The sequence below is a fragment of the Oreochromis niloticus genome, unplaced genomic scaffold (genome assembly GCF_001858045.2).
Source record: "Oreochromis niloticus isolate F11D_XX unplaced genomic scaffold, O_niloticus_UMD_NMBU tig00007662_pilon, whole genome shotgun sequence".
In the NCBI taxonomy this organism is placed as follows: Eukaryota; Metazoa; Chordata; class Actinopteri; order Cichliformes; family Cichlidae; genus Oreochromis; species Oreochromis niloticus.
Window position 1 is genome coordinate 19,041 of NW_020328701.1, and position 21,308 is coordinate 40,348.

The 21,308-nt window shown below is 36.9% G+C and overlaps 1 long non-coding RNA gene across 1 annotated transcript; it reads left to right on the forward strand.

Moving 5' to 3' along the window:
- Window positions 1–12,639: 12,639 nt before the first annotated feature.
- LOC102077209 (uncharacterized) lies at window positions 12,640–15,361 on the forward strand. The gene is made up of 3 exons (XR_002060922.2): window positions 12,640–13,168; window positions 13,617–13,643; window positions 15,208–15,361. It is a non-coding gene; the product is annotated as an uncharacterized LOC102077209 (long non-coding RNA).
- The last annotated feature ends 5,947 nt before the right edge of the window (window positions 15,362–21,308 follow it).

Here is a 21,308-nt window from a genome sequence, read left to right on the forward strand (position 1 = left end):
ATGACTTTTGGTGTTTATTACTCTTATACTTTTTAAAATATTACACTTTTTTCCTTTAATTTGTCCCATTGAAATGAATGGGAAACTTCCACAATTCTGCTAAAACTTGCTTGTCTTTGAAACTTAACTACTTTGTCATACTTTCACCTAGAAACTCCATTCAAACTTTAAAATGTTCTCAGACTATTGGGCTATTCCTGAATGATTCAGCTTTTTCAGATCTTCTACCGTTTTAATTTTATACCTCTTTAAGTTTTCAGTTGCAAAATTGTGATTTTTCAGAAAATACATGCGTTGTTATGGTTGCTATGCAATTAACTCAGAGTGTGCACTCGTCCTTTCTGAATTTTCTCTTCATGTCTGAACAACTTCTTGCTACTCTCTCAATTTCCACTCAACCCCCACAAATTATACATCAAAACGTAGGTATTTTTGCTGGCTTTCAGAAAATGTCACTATCATTGTTGTGGGACTTATAGATTTTTTGCATATCTCCTCAGAGTAACATAAAGTCTCAAAACTCTCCATAGAAACTCAATGGAGAGTTTCTTCAAAATCAGCGCTGGAATTCTCTAATGAGAGGCATTTTCAAATCGTCATATCTCCTTAACGAAACAAAGTTGAGACATGAGGCTTGTGCCAATATATCTTCAGACATCCCTGATGCTCACAATTCAAGAATTTTTTCCTCACCTATTACCGTTTGGCCATGAATTACACTTGTTTGAGGGTAGGAAATTTTTCCCTCGCTCAGATTTCTTCAGATTTCAAACTCTGGAAATGAGGCACTTTTTTCTCTCGTCATATCTTTTTGATTGATTTCAACAGAGACCTGAAAATTTCCATGACTGTTCACCAAAGCCTGCTGTTTCTTACGGTGAAAGAATGATTTTGATGCTCCATATAGATTTAGAGTTACAAAACGTTGTTTGAGGGCAAGTCAAGGCAGTTTTGCTTCGCCTCTACTCAGTTACAGTGTATTACAAGTCATATATCTTCAATAATTTATATTTTACTTCTGAATTATGAAGGCCTGAAGTTTTCCCCATCTCTTCTGAACAAATCGGTGTCAGAATGAGCGTTCTAGCCCCTACGGTTAGGAAATTATGGCCATTTGTTCGAGGGGAATCCTGAATGTGAGAAATACACTGCAGAAAACTCATAGCTGTCTCTGTGTCTGTGTGTGTAAGTGCTGATTACAGCAGGTGGAGCCAATTTAGCTGACCTAGATATACCAAGCACAGACTCTTAACGGCCTCTGTACACTTTGCTCTATGTGTATGTGTGTGTGTATATCAATATTTCTCCCATGTTAAAGTATTACTCCTCCATAATAGTATTTGTGCTAAATCAAAGTACTTCTACTACATCTTAGTACTTCTGCTCAATCATAGTATTTCTGCTAAATCATAGTATTTTTGAAAAATCATGGTATTTGTGCCAAATCATGGTTTGGGGGCAGAACCATAATATTTATTTTATGTTATGAGATTACTACTAAGTGCAGGAATGTCTGTTATGTTATAGTTTATGTGCTGAATATAGTATATCTGCCAAATCATAGTATTTATCCCAAATCATAGTATTTATGCAAAATTACAGTATTTCTGCTAAAAAGCAGAAATAGTACCTTTTAGCAGAAATTTCTGTGAAAAGATATTATTTATGTTAAAACATAGTATTTCTGCTAAATCATAGTATTTCTGCCAAATCATAGTATTTGTACTTATTCATAGTACTTGTGCCAAATCATAGTATTTGTACCCAATCATAGTATTTCTGCACTATGATCGTATTTGTGCCAAATCATGGTATCTTTTTGCCAAATCATGGTATTTGTGCCAAATCATGTTATTTGTGCCCAGTTAAAATTTCTGTTATATTAGTGTTACTACTAAGTCATAGAATTTCTGTTATGTTATAGTATATCTGCTGATTATGGTATATGTGCCAAATAATAGTATTTATAGCAAATAATAGTATTACTGCCCAAACATAGTATTTCTTGTAGTATTTGTAGTAGTAGTTGTTGTAGTATTTGTGCAAAAGCATAGAATTTCTGCAAAATCATAGTATATCTGTTATGTTATAGTATTACTACTAAGGCATAGTATTCCTACCAAATCATAGCATTCCAAATCATAGTATTACTGCAATTCCATAGTATTTGAGCGAAATCGTAGTATTTGTGCAAAAACATACTATGTCTGCAAAATCACATTATATCTGCTATGTTATAGTATTACTACTAAGGCATAGTATTTCTACCAAATCATAGTATTCCTTCAAAATCATAGTATCACTGCAATTTCATAGTATTTGAGCGAAATTGTAGTATTTGTACTAAATCATGGTACTTGTACCAAATCATAGTATTTTTTGCAAATCATATTATTTGAACCAAAACATTGTATTTGTACGAAGTCATAGTATTTCTTCTAAATCATAGTATTTCACCCAAATCTCAGTAGTTGTGCTAAAACCCAGTATTGTTGCCAAATCGTAGTATTTGTACTGAAACATAGTATTTGTGCCAATAAGAGTATTTGTACTAAATCATAGTACTTGTGCCAAATCATAGTATTTCTGCCATATTGTGCTAGTTGTGCAAAAACATAGACTGTCTGCAACATCATAGTATATCTGTTATGTTATAGTATTACTACTAAGTCACAGTATTTCTGCCAATTCGTAGTATTTGTACTAAATCATACTACTCGTGCCAAATCATAGTATTGAAATCAAAATATAGTATTTGTACCAAAGCATTGTATTTGTACGAAGTACAGTATTTCTGCTTTGTCATAGAATTACTGCAATTTCATAGTATTTTGAGGAATCCCTTTTGTTATAGTATTACTTCTAAGTCATAGTATTTCTGCTTTGTCATAGTATTACTGCTATTTCATAGTATTTGAGTGAAATTACAGTGTTTCTGCAAAAACATTGTATTTCTGCAAAATCATAGTATTTCTCTCATCTTAAAGTACTCAATTATTGTATTTGTGCCAAAGTTTAGTATTTCTGCCAAATGATATTATCTCTGCTAAATCATAGTGTCTGCCAAATCATAGTATTTGTGCCAAATTATGGGATTTTGCCAAAACATGGTACTTGTGCCAAAATATAGTATTTGTGCCCAATTAATATTTCTGTTATGTTATAGTAATACTACTAAGTCGTAGAATTTCTGTTATGTTCTGCCAAATCATAGTATTACGGCTATTTCAAAGTATTTGAGTGAAATTACAGTGTTTCTGCACAAACATTGTATTTCTGCTAAATCATAGTATTTCTGTTATCTTAAAGTACTTGCACTCAATTATAGTATTTGTGCCAAAGTTTAGTATTTCTGCCAAATCATATTATCTCTGCTAAATCATAGTGTCTGCCAAATCATAATATTTGTGCCTAAGCGCAGCATTTGTACCAAAACATAGTATTGCTGCTATATCATAGTATTTGAGCCAAATCATAGTATATGTCCTAAAGCATAGTATTTCAACAAAATCACAGTATTTCTGCTATGTTATAGTATTTGTGCTTGTAGAAAAACCTGTGTTAGTGTGAGCTACATTACCCAGCAGCCTCTGAGCAGTGAGGGAATTCATGAGTTAGATGGTCTTCCTTCGTTCCTGGGCTAACGATTGAGGAGAGAGCTGCTGGGAAGGGGAGCAAATAGCCCATCCTGTATTTGTTGGGGATGGTGTGTGTCACATAAACGTGAGTTAATGTTCCATGCTTAAGATGTTTACCCTGCTACTTGTGTGTATTGGTTTTAGTTACCTTTAGCGTATGTGCTAGTTAGCGATAGCTATGGCAGCACAGTTATTTGATTGTTTTGGGCTTGTTCCTGCTTTGTTTGTTCCCCCTGCAAATTTATGTGAATTTGTACACTGTAATATTGCTGTATTACGTAGTGGCTAAGTAGGAGGCTGACTGTTACTAAGTGCATCAGTGTACATAGGTCATCTCTTGTGTTGGAGTGCCCTCTTGTGGCGCCTTTTGGGTAGTGCCTTAGTAAACGTGAACACTGCAAAGAAGTGGTATCAGACTGGTTTGTAGTGGAGGAATTTGTTGCCAGTTTCTTTCATCTTTAATCCGTATTCATGTTGTAATGTAGTAGTACCACAATATGGCAGAAACACTATGTTTTGGCACAAATACTTTGATTTGGTATACTTTAGCTTCTTCACCCCTTTTCAGCAAAATTTTCATTTTTTTCACCCCTTTTCAGCACAAATTCCAGCTTTTTTGGCGGTTTTCAGAAAAAAAAACTCTTTTCAGCAGAAACTCTGCTGATTCATCTCTTTTCAGCGCAAGTTTCTGCTTCTTTGCCTCTTTTCTGCAGAAATTCTGCTGATCCACCTCTTTTCTGCAAAACTTTCAGCCTTTTCACCTGTTATCAGCACAGTTCTCAGCAGCTTCTGCTCATTTCAGCAGAATTGTCCGTCTCTCCACAACAACTTTTTGCAACTTTTCATCTTTTTCAGCTTTTCAGCAGACAGCTTCAGCGTCAAGGCATCCACACAGCATTTTCGCAGGAAATGCAAATTTTTCTAGTTGTGTGGATGCTGGAGGCATCCACACTATTGAGTTCCTGTTTCTCTTTATTCTTTATACTTTATTATTATTATTATTATTATTATTATTCCAGTTGCTTCCGTACGTTTTTTGGCACTTTTCTACTTCCACAATTTTCAGCCGATTTTCACCGTTCAAATTTTAAACTATTCTGCTATTTCTGCTAATGATTGCTATGACTTTTGGTATTTTTAACTCTTATACTTTTTAAAATATTACGTTTTTTTCCTTTAATTTGTCCCATTGAAATGAATGGGAAACTTCCGCAATTCTGCTAAAACTTACTCTTTTTTGAAACTTAACTACGTTCTCATACTTTCGCCTAGAACAACCATTCAAATTTTAAAATGTTCACAAATTATTGGGCTATTCATGAATGATTCAGCTTTTTCATATCTGTTACCGTTTTCATCGTATCCCTCTCTAAGTTTTGAGTTTCATCTTTGTGATTTTTCACAAAATACATGCGTTGTTATGGTTGCTATGCAGTTGGTTCTAAGTGAGCCACTGTACCTTTGGCAATTTTCTCTTCATGTCCGAACAACTTCTTGCTACTCGCTCAATTTTCACTTAACCCACACAAATTATACATCAAAACGTAGGTATTTTTGCTGGCTTTCAGAAAATGTTACTATCATTGTTGTGAGATTTATAGAATTTTGGCAAATCACCTCAGACCAACACAAAGTCAGAAAACTCTCCATAGAAAGTCAATGGAGAGCTTGTTCAAAATCATCGCTTGATTTCTCTAATGAGAGGCATATTCGAATCGTCATATCTCCTTAACGAAGCGAAGTTAAAACATGAGGCTTGTCCCCGTATATCTTCAGACACTCCTGATGCTCACAATTCAAGAATTTCTTTCTCACCTATTACCGTTCTGAAATGAGTTAGACTTGTTTGAGGGTAGGAAATTCGTCCTTTGCTCAGATTTCTTCAGATTTCAAACTCTGGAAATGAACCACTTTTTTCTCTTGTCATATCTTTTTAATGGATTTCCACAGAGACCTGAAAATTTCCATGATTGTTCACCAAAGCCTGCTGTCTCTTACGGTGAAAGAATGATATCGATACTCCAAATAGATTTAGAGTTAGAAAGCGTTGTTTGAGGGCAAGTCAAGGCAGATTTTGCTTGCCTCTACTCAGTTATGGTGCATTAGAAGTCAAATATCTTCAATAATTCATATTTTAATGATAAAGTGTCAACACTTTAAGATTCCCCCATCTCTTCTGAACAAAACGGTGTAAGAATGACTGTTCTAGCCCCTACGGTTAGGAAATTATGGCCATTTGTTTGAGAGGAATCCTCACTATGAGAAATTCACTGCATAAATCCTGTCTCTGTGCTCTGTGTGTGTAAAAACGGCTGCACCTGTTTTGGCGGGAAAAAGTACACAGCCTCTCTGATTGGTGGATTCAAATTTAGCAGCTCCCAGGCTGCTTGACTGACCTAGAAACTTGATTTTCTCTCCCTGTGTGTGTGTGTGTGTGTGTGTGTGTGTGTGTGTGTGTGTGTGTGAGAGACAGAGAGAGAGAGATAGAGAGGGCGAGAGAGAGTTTTTATGGGAGCATCTTATTGTATGATTTAAATTCAATATATTTAGACTGGTTGACTGAATTTGATCCTCTGTGTGTCTCTCTGTGCATGTGTGTTTCCATATGTGTCCATATTTGTGATTGTGTCACTGTTATACTTTTTTTTGCTGATTTTTTTCATTTAACAATTACATTTGAGGGACCCTTAGCATGTTCAGGATTCTTTCAGCTGTCCATTTTGCTTTTCCAATTTTTCTATTTAAGTTATTACTATTTTGTTGAGTCATATCATTTCTGCTGCTTTTCAGTATTTGTGCTAAATACAGCATTTCTGCAAAATCATACTATGTCTGCTATTTTATGAGATTTGTGCTAAATACAGCATTTCTGCTAAATCATACTATTTCTGCTATTTCATAAGATTTGTACTAAATATAGTGTTTCTGCCAAATATAGTATTTCTGCTTAATTATAGTATTTCTGCCATTTTATAGTATTTGTGCTAAAACATAGTATTTCTACTAAATGTAGTATTTATGCTTAATCATACTATTTGTATATATTTCTGCCAGGACCCCAGGCAGCTAATCCTCTGTGAGGACTGATACATATAAAATTTACATATCAGGGCCTGCACGGCTTCCCAGCCAGCCAATCATATCTGAGGTCTGCCCTTTCTTCTCTCGTCATATCTCAGCGACAGATGTACAAAGAGCAATGCAAATCACAGTCAAAGTACACGAAAGTACGCTGATTCACCCAGTACAAGAATTATGCTTCTAGTCCACCTAGTTTTTGAGTTACACGACGTTTTGTAACTCCAAAAAACTGTCTTTTTTGCCTCTCACCGCAATCTAATTCTGACTGCTCATCACCCTGTTTTCCAGGCGCTCGCTCTCTTTCCCAGTGGCGCAGTTGGTAATGACACAGGTCTGCAACCAAAAGGTCGTGGGTTCAATTACACCTTGGGCAACATGTTTTTTTTCCCTACAAATTAATACACTATCACAGACCAGTAATTGATATTCATCATTTATTACAATTCTGCAAACTTTTATGATTTTAGCAGCTTTTCTAATATGGACCTCAGATTCTTGTTAACACTCCATGGCACAAATACTCTTCCCTTTAGGCTCTGTGTATGTGTGTGTGTATCAATATTTCTCCCATTTTAAAGTATTACTCCTCCATAATTGTATTTCTGTTAAATCAAAGTACTTTTACTACATCTTAGTACTTCTGCTCAATCATAGTATTTCTGCTAAATCATAGTATTTTGCCAAATTATGGTTTTTGTGCCAAATCATAACATTTGTTTTATGTTACAGTATTACTACTAAGTGGAGGAATTTCTGTCATGTTACAGTATATGTGCTGATTACAGTATTTCTGCTAAATCATAGGATTTCTACTATATTATATTTTTCTTTCTAAATATAGCATTTCTGCTATATAATTGTATTACTGCTATGTTATAATATTTGTGCTAAACCAGAGTATTTCTGCTGAAACATAGTATTTCTGCCGAATGATAGTATTTCTGTCAAATTACAGTATTTTTGCTAAAACATAGTATTTTTAAAAAAAAATTTCAATATTAATAGTAAATTACAGTGTCTCTGGTAAATCGCAGCATTTCTGCTATGTTGTACTGTTTTTCTAAATCATAGTATTTCTGTAATGTTTAAGAATGTTTGCCTAAATATATTCTTTCTGTTATCTTATACTATTTCTCCTAAATTCTTGTATTTTTGAGAAGTTATCGTGTTTCTGGTAAGTTACAATATTTCTGCTAAGTTCTGCTATGCTATTGTATTTCTGCCAAGTATTATGTTTCCTCTAAGATATTGCAGTTCGGCTAAGTTACTACATTTTAGCAAAGTTCCTTTTCTTCTGCAAAGTTTTTACAAATTCTGCAACTTTTCAGCTTTTTCTGCTTGTTTCAGCAGACAGCTTCAGCATTACAGCATCCACACTGCATTTTCGCAGGAAATGCAAATTTTTCTAGTTTATCTTTATTCTTCTAGTTGCTCCGTTTTTTGGCACTTAACTACTGCCTCAGTTTTCAGCCGATTTTCTCCGTTCAAACTCTAAACTGTTCTGCTCTTTCTGCTAATGACTGCTATGACTTTTGGTGTTTATTAATGTTATACTTTTTAAAATATTACACTTTTTTCCTTTAATTTGTCCCATTGAAATGAATGGGAAACTTCCACAATTCTGTGCAATTAACTCAGAGTGAGCACTGGTCCTTTCTGAAACTTCTCTTCATGTCCGAACAACTTCTTGCTGCTCACTCAATTTTCACTCAAGCCCCATAAACTATACATCAAAACGTAGGTATTTTTGCTGGCTTTCAGACAATGTCACTATCATTGTTGTGAGATTTACCGTTTTTTCGCAATTTGCCTCGGAGTGACACAAGGTCTCAGTACTCCCCATTCAAAGTCTATGGGGAGGTTTTGAAATTCAGAGCTGAAATTCTGAAACGGGAGGCATTTTCAAATCGCCATATCTCTTTAACAAAGCAAAGTTAGGACATGAGGCTTGTGCCAATATATCTTCAGACACTGCTGACACTCACAGTGGAAGCAGTTTTTACAATTATCTTACCGTTGAGCAATGAATTACGTTTGTTTGAGGGGTGGAAATCTGTCCTTCTCTCAGTCTTCAAACTCTGGAAATGAAGCCGTTTCTTCTCTCGTCATATCTCCGTGACGGAGGTAGAACGAGCTATGAAAATCGCAGTCAAAATACACCAAAGTCCGCTGATTCACCCAGTACAAGAATTATGCTGCTAGCCCTCCTAGTTTTTGAGTTACACAATGTTTTGTAACTCCAAAAAACGGCGTTTTTCGCCTCTCACCGCGATCTAATTCTGACTCCTCAAGTCTCTGTCTTTCAGACCGCCACCCCCTTTCCAGGTGGCGCAATCAGTAATGACACGGCTCTGCAGCTCAAAGGTCGTGGGTTCAATCCCACCTTGGTCCACATGTTTTTTTTTCACTACAAATGAGTAGTGCAAAAACATACTATGTCTGCAACATCACAGTATATCTGTTATGTTATAGTATTACTACTAAGTCACAGTATTTCTGCCAATTCGTAGTATTCGTACTAAATCATACTACCTGTGCCAAATCATAGTATTCAAATCAAAATATAGTATTTGTACCAAAGCACTGTATTTGTACGAAGTATAGTATTTCTGCCAAATCATAGAATTACTGCAATTTCATAGTAATTTTGAGGAATCCCTTTTGTTATAGTATTACTTCTAAGTAATAGTATTTGTACTGAAACATAGTATTTCTGCCAAATCATAGTATTACTGCTATTTCATAGTATTTGAGTGAAATTATAGTGTTTCTGCAAAAACATTGGTTGGTATTGGTTTTAGTTACCTTTAGCGTATGTGCTAGTTAGCGATAGCTATGGCAGCCCAGTTATTTTATTGTTTTGGGCTTGTTCCTGCTTTGTTTGTTCCCCCTGCAAATTTATGTGAATTTGTACACTGTAATATCGCTGTATTATGTAATGGCCAAGTAGGAGGCTGACTGTTACTAAGTGCATCAGTGTACATAGGTCATCTCTTGTGTTGGAGTGCCCTCTTGTGGCGCCTTTTGGGTAGTGCCTTAGTAAACGTGAACACTGCAAAGAAGTGGTATCAGACTGGTTTGTAGTAGAGGAATTTGTTGCCAGTTTCTTTCATCTTTAATCCGTATTCATGTTGTAATGTAGTAACTTTTGTGGTACAAATACCACAATATGGCAGAAATACTATGTTTTGGCACAAATACTTTGATTTGGTATACTTTAGCTTCTTCACCCCTTTTCAGCAAAATTGTCATTTTTTTCACCCCATTTTAGCAGTTTTTCTAATATGGACCTCAGATTCTTCTTAACGCTCCATGGCAGAAATACAGACAAGTACACAGCCTGATGAAGCAGACAGAGGCAGTACCTCTGATTGATGAATTTGAGCAGAACCAGGTTGTTCTGCCTCTTTTCAGCAGAAATTCTGCTCATTCACCTCTTTTCAGCGCAATGTTCTGCTTCTTTCCCTCTTTTCTGCAGAAATTCTGCTGATTTACTTCTTTTCTGCCAAATTTTCAGCCTTTTCACCTCTTATCAGCACAATTCTCAGCAGCTTCTGCTGATTTCAGCAGAATTGTCAGTCTGTCCACCTCTTCTTTGCGAGAATGAGTTTGGGTTAGTGAGATGAATAGCTGACTTGAGCCTGGCCAGGTCAGGTTCGAATCCAGCTCAGGGCGACCAAGCCAAGCCAGCTCCGATCAGCAACAACCCTGTTATCATGGTTCCGATTAGGTAGATATCTTCAGCACTCAGACTTCTCGTTGAGAAAAGGGTGTCAGTTGCATTCAGAGACCAGTTGATCAAATCCATAATTCCTCTTTTAAGTTTTAGAGAACAGACTGTGAGAGAGTGTTTCAGGGAAAGTAATACAAAAAACACGAGACTACACAAGGACACAAGAAGGAAAGCTAAGGGAGAGGAGGAGGAGGAGAGGAGAAAAGTGCGACTGCCTTCGTCAAGAGCAAGAGCAATTGCCATGTAAAGAATGCAAAAATGCAATTATGTAAAAAAAAAACTGTTTAATTAGAATATTTCATTCATTCAGATCTGGCATGTCTTATTTTTGTGCTCTTTTTTTTTAGCGCTGTATATTGCATTACTTCCTCCAAATGTGCTCTGTAGTGTTTTTACTCTCCATCTATGCAGAGTGACCAGCACCATGTTATAGGTCTGGTGAACTCTATCATCAGCTCGTTGTGTTCAAGAGGAGGCACTTCCTATGACTCCAGTCATTGTCACTTTTACCTAATTTTTGTGATGTGTTTGCTTATGTGCTGGCTGAAGCCTGTATCTCTCTCTCTCGCTCTCTCTCTCTCTCTCGCTCTCTCTGTGTAAAAGTCACCCCTGCACTAACTACTGATATGTTGAGAACAAGTGTTTGTGCATTAACAGGGTTCCACTCTATGAAACTGATTTTTCTTACAAATATGATTTTTATATTAACATGTGGTTTCAGAAAGTGTAACTGTTAAGGCTATAGTTTAGATGGTTGTCTTTAAAACCTTTACTGTAGCAGGGGTGAACAAGTGGGTGCAAGTCCATTTAGGTCAGAATTCATATGATTACAACCAATAGGTATTAGAATAAAATAAATAAATATTAATATTATGCAATGAACATGTCAGGAGTCACTGTTAAAAAGTCTCATGGCAGTGGGGTTAAAGGACCTCCTGAACCTCTGACTCCTGCAATGCAGTGAGGTGAGCCTCTGCAGCTCCTACTGTCCTGTGACAATGCTCAGGTGAACACCAACACCAGCCCCTTGGTGTTGGTGTTCAGGAGAAGACGGTTCTTATTACTCCAACCAGTTAAATAAATGTATCATAATACACTACATTTTAACATAATGAACTTATATTTATTTGTGACTTTTAACCATTATTTCAAATTCAAATAATCCTGTTTGAAATATTTATTCAACTTATAGAATTAAATTTCTGCTAGTTGTTTTTTGTTGAAAAGAAATCTAGTAAAATAATATTTAAATTTACATATATTTTCACGTTTTCAATGCCAATTTTGTGTAATACCGGAGTTTCCCACTACCCGTGAATGCCTCTTTTTTTACGTGTCCGGCTCACTCCTGCATCTCCGCCCACTTCCTCACTGATCACTGCCGGTAAGAATTGCTGCTCTGCTTCTCTTCTCTGAAATTAAATGTCTATAAGCTGTTTGAGTGATTTACCGAGTTGTTGTTAGTGACTTATAAAGACAGTCGAAGTATAAGTCATGTTAAAGTAACACAATGGCTGCTTTTTTAGTGAAACGTTGTAATTTTAGTATTTAAAAGGAGTGTTTGGTATGCTAGCCCTAGCAACCTAAGCGCTAACGCCTAGCCTAGCTCCTATAGGCCCAGTGTGAAATGAATATGGTTCATTTGATTGTATAATACAGTTATTGTGTTGTTTTATTTGGTTCATTTGGTGTGTTAGTGTTTCTGAGTCTCTTAGGGAAGCTGACATTAGTTCTCCTCTTCATAAATCAGTCAGTTAAAACGGCCTCATGCTTTAGGTTGTAAGGTAATGAGCCGCGATTTTAGAACCACTGATTAGCTGCTGAAGCAGCAGGGTCGGCAACTTCAAAGGAGACTGAAGGCCGGGAGAAAAGAGTCACGTGCCCGTGGGGGTGTGTCTGTGTTGTGGGTTAATTAACAGAAGGGAGAGAGAGCGAGGATAAAACATAATATAAGAATAATAAGATCTCCTAACAAGAAGAAGATTTGTTAATTAATTAATTTTAGTTTTTTAGTTCCATTTTTAAGAACTGTTTAACAAACAGTTGTTTGTGCAGGTTGTTTTTAAATAAAACCTACACCTGCATTTCTTTTTTTAACTTATCACTTTGTGAAAAATTAATGAAATATAAAAAAGGCCACCTTCAAATAAATAAAATGCAGCAGTGCGCCATTAATATTATTAATATGTAGATATTTAAAACAACAGCATATTAAATGATACCAAATGACACTGTGTGCAGGTGATGATGTTTTTAGGAAGCAGAATTTGAATGTAGACCAACTCAAATGTTGAAGCCTACAACTATATCACCCAAGCTTTAATTTATGATTGTTCATGCTTTGAAATTGTGATGTCAGAATTTGATAAATTGTGCAGTGCTAGGCTAGGTGTAGCAAATCATTGCTGTGTTATCTAATAGCACCAAACTAATAGAGCTATCACATAACTGAGAAACTTGTGTAGCTTATTACAAATGCATGAAACCACATATTACCTTAATGAAGACAGTAATCTTTAATAAGGTGTAGAAAAAAAGAGAAGAATTTTTGTTTATATTCCAGCTATGATAAACAAAGAAGTGTACTGAATCTTTTGGACTACACAGAGTGATGTAGTATTGACTGTGATGCTGATTTGAGTTGTCTCATTCTGTATTTTTGTGCTTTGTCTTTTGTTACACAGAGTGAAAGAGATCTTTGGTTTTGCCTTTGCTGGTAAGTAAACAGTGATTGTAACTGAAGCAGTATGAACCTGGCATTGTGTAGCACATTTGACGAGTTACATACAGTAGTTTTACTTTTTGTGATATGTTTCCATTTACTGATTGGCAAAAACACAGGATTTGTGACCTGTAGCAGCAAAGCACCCACACAGGTCCTCTGCATAGGAAATATGTGGTGTGTCCTGCACTTGTGCCAACAAATATTGGTGCCTGTTCTTTGCATTTCTGTAGTAATAATGCTTTTATTACACATGCTATAGCCATGTGAGACCCTGCAGTTCAATTATCTCCTCTTTAGACTACAGTAAACTTAAAAAAAGCTTAAAGTAATTGAGGATTTTACTAGTTAATTTGTGTCACAGTAAATTGGATTGTGTGTGAAGAGGCTCAACAGTCTGAATCATCAAACAGTGATCTCATGTATTGTTTCCTTTCTCTAGACTGCTGATCTGATCGTCTCAAATCTGGTAAGTAAAGGTTTGTCTGATGTCCAGTGCTGGGATAAGTCTTTCTTCCTTGCAGATTTATTTTGTTTATGCTTTTTTGTGTCACGTTTAAATGTTTAAATCATCGAACAAGGATAACCTGAAAAATACAAAAAGCAGTTTGACGGTGATGATTTTATTTATGAAGCACAGAAAATCAAACCAGAACAACCTGGTCTAATGTAAAAACATGTTGCTGTCTAATACCCAGCTGTGGAAGCCCTGATAGCAACAAGTACCATTAAGCATTTACGGTAATTAGCAATGACTGATTTACATCACTGGGGGGGATTTTGTCCACCCTACTTTCAGAATTATTTTCATTAAGGTCCAATATAAGGTTTTCAAGTCATGTAAAGTATCTCAATTTCATTAAAGTCCAGACTCTGAATAGTCTACACCAATAGTTTTGTTCATTCAGAGTTGGACTTGCTTGTTTGATTCAGATTAATTTCCTGCTGTTAATCCCAAGTGTGATTTAGCTGAAGCTCAGAAGCTGATGGCTTGATGCAGGTCCCGAAGTAGTAAAGGAACTCTGGACCATCACAGTAACAGCATCATGTTTGACTTTAATACTGGTGTTTTTCTGAAATTCGTCTCTCACTATTGGAGACTCAGTTTAGTGCAGTGAGTCAGCACAGCTCTTGGTGATCATCAAGATGTTTTTAGGCAAATGTGAGAAAGGATTGGTGTTCATTTTGGTAAGTTAATTAATAAATTTGATTTGATTGGATGTAAAGTTAATGTAGAACAGGAAGCCTGAAACTGACTGCTCTAATGTCAGTGTGTAGGTTTATTTGGACCATATAATATTTACAGTAACTGTTGCAGCACATCTTGGTTTAAATTAATAGACTGTGTTTGTTTTTTATTGTGTTAACAGAATGCAAAAATGTCCTTATGTCAGTTCCACCACCATTTGTTAAACTTGTCATTCAGTTCAGTGCAATATGCACTGTATTTTTCAGATTATAAGGCATAAGGGCAATGAACGGGTCTGTTTTTTAAACACAAGGTACATTAAGCCAAACAAAACAGCCAGACAAGTCAAGCTGTATTCAACTCATTCACAATAACTCGCAACATTGTTCAGTTGTAACACATACAATACAGAACAATACACTCACTCTTTGAGTTTATTCCTCTTTCACAAATTCTTCATGGGTGGATCAGTTTGAAACCTGCTTCTTAACAGGTGCCAGGTCCTTATACTCACGCACACAGCATAATATTGTGTTAAAGCACAGTGCGAATTACACCATGAGGCTCGTAACTACGGTAGCTGTAATGCTCCTTCAGTCCATTAAGCAGGTGCGGCTTTGTAGCTTATCAAAGTTGTACTACAACATTTTGAGAGATTTTTTAGCGCCGTGTCACACATAGAATTGGTTTGAAGTCAGAAAGCACAGCCAGAATAAATACATAAGGCACACTGTCTATTTTTTAGAAAATTAAAGGATTTTAAGTGTGCCTTATTGTCCAAAAAACACAGTAAATCCAGCTTTATTGGAAATATGTCTAATTCCAGTTTCTTTCTCTCTTACAGGTGACCTTTTGCAGAAAGCCCTCTCCCTCTATCATTAACAAGCCATTCAGCCTGTCCTATCACTCTCCCTACTCTATCTATTTTGACAAGCCATTCTATCTTGTATCACTCTATCCCAAGAGCTCTATCTAATTTACCAAAAATCAAGTTTTGACTGGAATCAAGTTTTGACTGGAATCAAGTTTGACTGGAATCAAGCTTTGACTGGAATCAAGCTTTGACTGGTCCAGTTTTTGGGAATTGAAGTTACCAGTACTTCATCTATCTGTTACAGAATTCTGACAGGTCACTGCTCTCACTGCTCCTTCTTTCCTATCGTTAAAGTCTCTCACATCCAGTCTTTTGCTGGAAATTACAAGTAGAAAGTTGAAATTACAATAATAGAATTACAGTACAGTAGAAACTATTTACACAGCCGTAGATTTGTCATTTTAATTTTTACTTGGGACACTTTGGAATAAACACTGATAGTTTGGCTTAGAGGTTCAATTGCTTTGATACATTATATAAAATTTACAACTTCTTAAAGGTTTTTGTAATAAGATAAACTTGTTATTTTATACGACACATTCAGACTGCTGTATTCACAAAAATATTAAATTAGATAACTTCATATACATTTTGCTAGTCTGTTTCATTGACTGTAATATTTGACTATAGTAGGTTTATACTATTACTATTTAGGGACAATCTAATTTCTGTTACTCAGTGTAAGTATTCAATTACAATTGTCATCTAGAGGCTGCCCTGAGAACCCAGACTTCCTGTTTCCTGACTGCTGCAGAACATCCAGCTGAAGAATCCCCATCACCTGTCATCTGATCACCACACCATCACAGCTCCTTATATTTGCTTTAAATTTTAAATATCTGAAAGATTTACACAAAGTCTACTTAAAAGCTAAGAGTTTTATTATAGCCTGTTGATTGATTGTTGAGATTTATTCTGCATATTACATTACAGAAGTATAGACCTATTTGTTATCCAGTCTGGTTAAAAAAAAATATAAGAAGTAATAATATAAAGTTTTTGAAAAAGTTACAATAAAACAGACCAAAGTGTTTTCAAAGAACTTTAAATACCTTTTATATTGAGTTTGTATTTAAGTCAGCCTTTTACAGCAATTCTGATAAATCTCTGATTTAATAGAAACTTGAGGAGTCATTAGTTTTTCAGTGTTTACAGGTTGAGTTTTGTTTACATTTGTGTATAAATACATATAAGATCCAGTTTGTACTTGCACAGAATGCCAAGAAAAGGTCAAAGGTCGCAGTCCCAGAAGCTTAGATGGCAAAAGCAGAAAGAACAGTGTCAGCTAGCTGTTTCTCAAGAGCGGTGAGCTGTCTATCAGAGTGCAGGCAGTGTTCAGACAGCTGCAGTGTCTTGTGCAGATGTGGTAAAGAGAGGTGTTTGCTCAGCATGTGTGCCAAATGCTAAAGTACAGCAGGTAATCCAGACTGAACCCCAGGTAACTGTGCAAACACAGCATGATGGAGAAGCTCCAGGACCGTCTCATGTACAGGTTACAACAGTGAAACTCGTCCACGAGTGAGTAGCATCTGTGCATCCCGAAGCCAGGCCTCTGCTAAGTATGGAAAGTACAGGAATCAGCAATGCATGGCTAACAGTTTGGTTTTCCTGTCGTTCTTACACGAGGATGAATTTATTACGAGAGCAGATCTTAACCGTGTGTTGGACAAAGGCCATGCCATGCATTCAGATGCAAGAAAGAGGTTTGTGAACAGCGTGTTTCTAGCCTCCGATGAGCTTCCCACAGTGGTCACCAGCCGCAGACACGAGTATCAAGTGGATATGTCTCAGTTTGCTCGTTATGGCACATTTGATGGTACAAATCACCTTCCGAGCCTTGAACAGGGACTACAGTGTTTGGTTTCAGACGTTCGCTACGCTTTGCTAGTCATGGGAGGAACCGTCATTGCAGTTTGCAGGCTGACTTCAGGTGAATACGCATATTTTGACCCTCACCCACGTAAGTCTACAGGAATGCCATTGTCACTAGGTGTAAGTGGTGGAACTGCAGTTATGTTAAAATTCACACGTCTTAACGACATGATTGACAGGCTCAAATGCTTATACGGAATGTTTAGCATCGCACCAACCTGCACTTATGAGCTACAACCTGTTGAGTTTCAGAGTGCAAACGCAGCTTACCAAAGAGATGCTAATCAAACCACCGAATACAGGAAAACCGCTACAAATGTTCTTGCACCAGCTTTAAATGAACCTGTTCATGAATTAGACTCCCAGACATCCACTGAGCAGACATGGAAAACTGTGACGGAAACTTTAACCACTGAAGTCACGTCATTCAGCACGGATTTAAATGAGACAGCAGCTGCATCTCTGCTATATCAAACCTCCACATCTTCTGTGAGTGAAACTCAGGTAACATCAAATTCTGTTCCTCAGAATGATTCACACACTGCCTCCTGTTCAACCACTACAACAGAGGAACTCTTACATAAACTTCTAAAATGTAATAAACAGCAAAGGAGAAAAATGAGGAGAAGATTATTGGCCGAACAGAAACTACCACAAAGGAAGGAAAATCACAAAAAGAAAGAAAGGCAGACGTACACTTCTGATGAAAGCCTTAAGGCAAAGAAAAAAAATTCCAGTAAGTCCCATGATCCTGATCACAGACAGAAGTGTGTGTACAAAAATAATTTGTATAAACTAAATGCTACATATCGAGAGAAACAGAGAGAACATTTCAGAAAGATCTATAGAGAAAGAGATGTTTATAAGGAAAAACAAAAGGAGCAAATGAGAAGGCTGTATAGACAAAGTGCTCAAATTCGAGAGAGAAAAAGAGAACGTGTAATAAGGATGTATAAAGACAATCCTATATTCAGAGAAAAGCAGAAGGAACATATGAGAAGAACATACAGAGAGTCTACCAAAGTCAGAGAACACAGAAAGAGCGTATGAGAAGAACCTACAGAACTTGTACTAGATTCAGAGAGAAACATAAAGCTTACATGAGGTCATATGTATATAATCTATATAAAGAAAGTGAAGAATTCAAACAGAAAAAACGATCTTACATCACTAAACGTTATGGAGAAGAGACACAATTTCAGCAACAGCACAAGGACAATATGAGAGAACGAATGAGAGTAAAATATTGGAATGTTTTTTCTTTCAGACAGATGCATAATATCAGATGTACAATGAACATAAAAAGAAAATATCGTCAGATGCATCGACCAGCTGAAAGTTTTCAGTGTCATCCAGATAATAGTTTAATGAATGAGGCCATATCTCGTTTCAGATCAAACATTAAATCAGCACCATCTTATGTTTGTACTGTTTGTCTAAAAGCTTCTTTTCCTAATCAGGTGAAAATTTGCAAACGAGCAAATTACTCAAAATACCAAACTGTAGCTCAGCAGTGTCTAACTGGTAAATTTATTCATGTGTGTGATGAAGCATGCAATGATCAATGCAACTTTCCTGTTGAGAGAAAAAAGGAGTATATCTGTCACACGTGTCACAGTTCCCTCAAAAGTGGACGGATGCCAAGGCTTGCTGCTGTCAATGGTTTAGAACTGCAGGATATTCCAGCTGAACTGTGTGATCTCAACATTCTGGAGAGACATCTGATTGCCAAATGCATACCATTTGCAAAGATTATTCCACTTCCAAAGGGCAGACAAAGACTCATACGTGGTAATGTGGTGTGTGTACCATCTGAAGTCCAACAAACAGTTGACTGTTTACCTCGGCTCAGAAACCATTCCCAGATAATGAGGATCAAGTTGAAAAGACGACTGTGCTACAAGGGCCATCAGCTGTTCCAGACTGTCACCTGGTCTAAACTGATCCAAGCCCTGCGTAAACTGAAACAGATTCATCCACAGTACACAGATATTGTTATCAGAGATGATGCATTGCTTTGTGATCCAACGTTACCTGATGATGACAGCAGTGATGAAGCCAGCATGGGAAGTGATGATTATGATGAAGCAGATCTAATGGAAATTGACAACTATGAAAAAGATGCCCTTTTGTGTGAAAATGAGTCTGAAAGTGAACAAGATATTGATATGGTATCCTGTGATGAACAACCAGAAGAACAAAATCCTGAGGAACCAGAAAGTGATTTGAACAATGGAGGTTTTGCTCTAGAAAGTTGTCTGCAGCCTGTAGACATTTCAGAAGAGATTCTCTGTTTCACTGATAACACATATTGTGTGGCGCCTGCAGAAAGAAACAGTCCTGTTAGCTTCTTCAGAACTCCTCATTTGGAAGCCATGGCATTTCCTGTGCAGTTTCCTACTGGTCAGAATACACTGGATGAAAAGAGACGTCTTAAACTCACACCAAGTGCTTACTTCAAGTCAAGGCTTTTCAACATTGATGCAAGATTTGCCAGAGACACAAATTATCTATTTTTCTCACAGTTTGTTACCGAAATACACTTGGCTAATTCCAGCATGACAATACAGCTAAGGAAAGGTAAAACTATGACCAAAGATGGACGCAAAATCACATCAGGAATGTTACAAAGTAGAACAGAAGTAGAGAAGATGGTAAGAAATAAAGATGCAATCAGATTTATGCAGCCACTCAGAGGAACTCCAGCTTACTGGCAGAAAACTACCAAAGATCTATTCAGTATGGTTCGTCAAATAGGAACACCTCAGTTCTTTGTCACTTTCTCTGCTGCTGAGATGAGATGGCCCGAAGTGATTCAAGCAATAAAGAGACAACAAGGTGAAGAGGTTGATTTTGAAGCCCTGGACTGGTCAGAAAAGTGTGAAATTCTAAGATCAAATCCAGTAACCACCATGCGAATGTTTGATAAGCGTGTTGAGGCTTTGTTCAGAGATTTGCTTTTTTCTCCTGCACAGCCCCTTGGTGAAATTATTGATTACTTTTACAGAGTTGAGTTTCAGCACAGAGGTAGTCCGCATATACACATGTTGCTGTGGATTCAAGAAAAGGTAGAAGTAGATGTGGATGATGACCAAACTGTCTGTGACTTTGTGGACAGATACATCTCAGCTCAACTCCCTGATCCAGAAAAACAACCTGAACTGCACAAAAAAGTTGCTGAACTACAAAAGCACAGCAAAAACCACACAAAAACATGCTTTAAGAGTGTGAACTCTGGTTGTAGATTTGGGTTTCCAAAACCACCAGCCACAAGAACAATGATTGTGAGACAGGATGAGGATTCAGACACTGAAGCTGCAAAAGCCAAACTCAGACCTTTGTTGAACCTGCTGAAGGAACCTGAAGCTGCTTCCCTCACCATAGAGCAGATTCTGTCACAATGCAACTTGACAATGAATGATTATGAAAAATGCCTCCAAGACATAAACAAGAAAACGGCGCTGATTTTGAAACGTGACCCAAAGGACTGTTGGATCAACAATTACAACCCAGACCTGCTTGAAGCCTGGAACTCTAATTTAGATGTCTCGTTAATATTGAATGCCTATTCATGTATAGAATATCTCTGTAAATATATAACGAAGAAAGAATCTGGCCTCTCTGAATACCTGAAGACGGTTATTGACAACTCTGATAAGAACACGGTCAATGAATGTGATGAAATGAGAGCTGTGATGCAGGCTTACTCAAAAAAGAGAGAGATCAGCGCACAGGAGTGTGTGACTCGCGTCTGTGGCCTAAAAATGAAAAAATGTTCCCGCAGTGTTGTATTTGTACCAACAGATGATAACCCGGTAAAAATGAGTCGCCCGATGAGCTATCTGGAATCCACAGCACATGACAGTTGTAATATTTGGATGACAAGTTTGAGTGATAAATACAAATGCAGACCTGAGACACCAGAATATGAGGAAATGTCACTGGCTGATTTTGCTGCCTTGTGCAGGTTGGTGAGTGGTCCAAATGAAGGAAAAGATGTGCTTCCTCTTCTAAACCAGCTTGGATTTGTACTAAGGCGAAAGAATGATAAACCAGCTATAATCAGGTATTACCACTGTTCACAGGAAAAAGATCCTGAGCAATATTATGGTCGACTGTTGAGACTTTACCTTCCACACAGATCAGAGCAGGAACTGAAACCACAAGGGTTCCAAACCTATCAGTCCTTCTACAACTCA